We start from the raw sequence: 5,101 nt of genomic DNA, 5'->3' as shown, positions 1-5,101 counted from the left end.
TTCCAATCTAATCCTGGACCCGAGCACTGGATTGTTGTTAAGCATGTTCTTAAGTATCTTCGAAGAACTAGGAACTTAATGCTTACATACTCAGGTAATGACCTGACTATGACGGGATATACCGACTCCGATTTTCAAGCGGATAAGGATTCCAGGAAATCCACTTTGGGATCTGTGTTCATCCTTAATGGTGGAGCTGTCGTGTGGAGGAGTATTAAGCAATCCTGCATTGCTGACTCCACAATGGAAGCGGAATATGTGGCTGCTTGTGAAGCATCCAAAGAGGCTGTATGGCTTAAAAAATTCCTTAAGTATTTGGAAGTTGTTCCAAACGTCGACGAGCCCATGACCCTTTATTGTGATAATAGTGGGGCTGTCGCAAACTCAAAGGAACCTCGAAGCCATAAGCGCTCTAAACATATTGAGAGGAAATACCGTTTGATTCGAGAGATCGTGCAGCGCGGAGACGTGGAAGTGAAGAAGATATCAACGGTGAACAACCTAGCAGATCCATTCACCAAGGCCCTTGCGAACAAGGTCTTCGACCAACATCGAGAGGCATTAGGCATGAAGGACTACACACATCTTCTTTGAGTCAAGTGGGAGTTTGTTGCCAGTGGTGCCCACAAGAGGATTTGTAGTCTTTATATCGTACATTTGATGTAATAAAGTCTCATGAAGACTCTTGCTTGTAATTGCTTATTCATTAATAAAAAAAGTTGAAACGTTCATTCATTCCTACTTGTCTGTTTGAAGCCTTATGATAAAACATTAGTCTTTAGTCCATAAACAAACTAAGCAACTTACGAAGAGACAAATGTAGAATTGCATGAACAAACTCTTCGTAGTTTGCTTAAAACGATATATTCGCAATCTAATTGTCAAAGGACTATTGACCTCAGTATGATTGTTAGGAGAATCTATGATGTCTGGTTATGGGGCATTGAGAGTTGGAGACTCTATAGTTCTTCTAGGTATCTTCCGAAGGTACTGAATTGACCAGTGCACTTCTAGAGACAAAATAAGAATAAACCATTTAACCTCTTATGTCTCGAAGTCACTACGTATGAATTGCATCGTGCTTACCTTAATCCTAAAATGAGACATGCCATTTCACAGTTTACGTATTCTCATTTGAGAAAGTCAGAGTTCAGACTCACTATGTGATTCCGAACAGGGCCTATTGGTGAAGTACTAAGTTGTGAGAATGTCATGAGTAACTTTGTGAAGTTCTCATAGATATGGAATTCATGTACAAGATTGCTGAAATGCAATGTATATCACCTCATGCTTTGTTCCTTGGAGTGTGAATAAATGAACTGGCCAGTGTCCAAATTGAGTCTTGACTTTTTTGGATGAAACAATTTGACTTGTTAGCTCCTCGTCAATACATTGTTTCTAACTTATTCACAAGCGACAAAGGAATTGAGGAAATAACAGCTAGAAGGGTAAAATGGTAATTTTGTAAATCCCGACTAGCTGATGATATTCATAAAGGGTAAACACTAATAATATTCTGTGGATCCACTCATTACAATTAGGTTGAATTCTGGAGTAGAAAATAAATTCATTTGAACCGAGAGATTTTCAGTGTCAACTCTTTAGTGGAGTCAGTTGACATTAAGCTAAACTTGGAAAAGGTTTGTGAACTTTTGAGTCCAAGTGTTTAGCTCAAGCTTTGTTCATTTGGGTCCATGAGGTCACTGTCACGAATCACATCGAGTAGGAATAGTTAAACTGGAAGCTATGTCAAAACAAGAACGAGACAAGTTTTACGAAAATTGTCAAAAGGGTATTTTTGTCTTTTGAGACATAGGATGAAATGAATGTCAATAAATTTTTGACAATGTCATTTAATGACATGTATCACTCGGCCAATATCAGTCTTATTGGGCCTTGTGAATTAATTTCATTTCATAAGAATTTTATTGAAAATTCTTAATGGGCCTTTTTCATGTTGTCATGAACAAATGAAGGAGCTTCTAGAAGCCCCTTCTAGATTGAATATGGGCACCTACTACCCAAGGGAAAGAGAGAATATTGTGTGCATAAATGTATCAAGATACTTGTCAAAAGAAAAAGAGGAAACAAATTTCCTATGTATGGCATAGAGAATTTCGGCCGACTAGAGAAAGGAACAAAATAGGAAACAAATCAAGGCTTCTAGAAGACCTTGTTTGGCCGAGTATCTCATGAAGGAAAAGAGGAAATTGGCTCATGAATATGTGATATTCTATAGAAGAAGAGACCTCTCCTATAAATAGGAGCCTCATTCTTCACATTTCATTCATCCCAAGTTTTAGAGATTGAGAGCTTTTCTCTCTAGCTTGGCCGCCCCTCTCCTCTCTCTCTCTATTAAATTTCGTTTTTTTTTGTTTTGGCACCTAGGTCCTCATTTGACCTAGTGTTTAGCTCTTCGACTTCAAGACTAGTTCTTAAGTCGTAGTGTTTAAAAGTGCCAACACACTAATTCCTTTTTCTCTCGAGTGATTTAGTGATAGAAACTTTCGTGGTTGCTCGAGTTGGCGAGGAAAGAAAGAGAGACGTGCTGCGAGGGAGACGAACATTGCAACTTTCCAAAAGCTTCTCAACGTTCAAGCTTCAAGAAAGGTTAGTAATCTTTAATGCTCATATTAGTTTTTATTTACATGTGCTTGCTCTTTGTCTAGGTTAGTAAACACGTTTTACTTGAAAAAGAAAATTTTTAAAATTCCGCCGCTTACCGAAGCGTTAAACTTTTTCTTAAACTCTAGATCAATTCCAACAATGATCAACATCATATGGTCCCTAACAGGAGTCCTAGCTTTCATCCGACAGTTCATAAACTGTCTTACTGCTTGTTGTCTGGCCTGACGCCCTTGCCTTTCAAACATCTCATGGAGATTGTTCATTGATGCTAAGATATAGTACCTCACAATCTCATCGGAACAGAGCCAGGCCACCAAGGCGTCTTTGTCCTCTTAAGTCGAATCATCATTCGTTTGAGGAGGACACGGGGTGGTGAGTACCCATTTGTGCTCGTTAACGGTAAAGACGATGTTGAGGTTACGTTTCCAATCAACGTAGTTTTCGAGTTTGTTTGAGGAAAGGATGAGCCAGGCCACCAAGGCGTCTTTGCCACCAAGGCGTCTTTGTCCTCTTGAGTCGAATCATCATTCGGTTTAGGATTTATGTTTGTTTAAGTTTTTAGGATGAACAAGACAGGAAAAATCCAAAGGTGTTATGAACAAAATGACACTTTACTCCTTCGAGGGAAGGCCACAAAGAGCCTCCTTTCATAAGTAAATGACTCATCCTTAATGCATAGCCAAGACGTCAAGACATCATATTTGAAAAGCCACCTTGTAAAAAAGTTTGATCACTCACATCCTTTCGCATGGCTTCGAGGGAGGATTACTAGGGATTGAGTGTAAGTGTGTAACCAACCACTTAGTCCAAAAGATCGACTTTTAAAAACAATCCACCGAAGGGAGGCCTTGTCTCATTGTCTCACTCTCGGACGTAGCTCTTTGAGCAATGATCAGAGCAAAGCGCCGTTGAGTACTCTCATTTAAGAGAGGGCCACGAGGGTGACTCTTAGTTTGGCGACAATTACACTTTTCATTAGTGTTGGGGATCATGGGTTGCAAACAACAAGTATAACCCTCCCACTTAGGTTTTAGAGTTGGCACATCGTCTCGTATAAGTTCGGAAACACATTTTCTAGTTATAGAGCGATATATTGGAATTCTAGAAATTGAACCTTAGATCTCATGTTTCTAGGAAGAGCAGTGTTAGTGCCTAAAGGCACAAGGTACATACTCAGACATTTTCCTATATTTTCAACTCGGAAACGTGTATGAGGGAAGTGTGAACTTCTAACTCATTCGAACACTTGAAGTTTGAGATTACACGTCTTCTTGCATTTTTCGACTAGTCTACGAGGAGACCTCCCACTTAAAACTTTCAAGAGCAAATAGATTTTGAACATAAGTGATATAGATATAGTTTCGGAAACATTTTGAAAACTTATTTAATTTGGATGACAAAATATTTTTAAGTTTGAAAGTGAAAACGGTTTTTTAAAATTCAAACTAGTTTTGAAAAATTCAATTTCAATTACATATTCAAAAATCAAAACTTTTCAATCTTACACATTATGTTTATAACATTTAGAAAAATATTTTTGCTCAAGAAATTTATTCCATTTGAGTTTTAGAACTCCTGGAATGGGAGACGGGACTCGGAATTCAAAAATTCAATTTTCAAGAAATTCTCGAATCACGGGCAGCTAACATCTCGGAGTAGACTCACAGACCTTTTATTTAGTTCAAGAACAATTCAAATCCAAGTTTCAAGTAGAAAGATATTTCCCTTTTACAGTAGGTATTTTTTAAGCTCAAGTAAAACTGGACAGAATTCGGTCGGAACTTATGTGCAAAAGATTTAAGTGTAACCGAACGTTTTATTGAGTTGTTAAGACTTTTGGATGTGTATTATTAACATAGTAATAGTATAGCACAAGAGATAATAACAACAAAAATAAAAAGAGCGAGTAAATAAGCAAAGCAAGCAAGACAATATTAATTGTCACAAAATTACCCGAAATTTCTCAAACTTATCAAAAAGCGATTTTGATTATGAAAAAATTAAAAACTTTTAGAACTGATTCTAATGTGTTTTAATATCATCTCAAGGTTGTAGAAAAACAACATGCTTTTTAATTTAAAAACACGAGCAATAAATTAAAAAAAAAATCTAAAATAACAATTCTAGCAAAACCATAACTCGAGTAAATTCAAGAAAACGATTTTCGAACTCATATTTCAAATTATATGCACATTCTTATACTTTGACTATAGTTCTGATACCATTTGTTGTAATAGATCTAGTGTTAATAAAAGTTTTATCGCTTATAAAAAGCGACGGAATATAAAAAATTTCTTTAAAAACTTGTAAAACGTTTTTACAACCTAGACAAAGCACATGAACATATAATTTAAATTTTTTAAACTATATTTAGTTTTTACTCGGTACCAACCTCGAATGGAGCTTGAACGTTGAGAAGCCTTTGGAAGATTGAAACGTTCGTCTTCTCACGCAGCTCACCTCTTAGACAAGT

This window comes from Urtica dioica, chromosome 5 (assembly GCF_054948205.1).
Source record: "Urtica dioica subsp. dioica isolate 48M chromosome 5, U.dioica_male_clone48M_v1_H2, whole genome shotgun sequence".
NCBI lineage: Eukaryota > Viridiplantae > Streptophyta > Magnoliopsida > Rosales > Urticaceae > Urtica > Urtica dioica.
Note: the sequence above shows the minus strand (reverse complement) of the source record.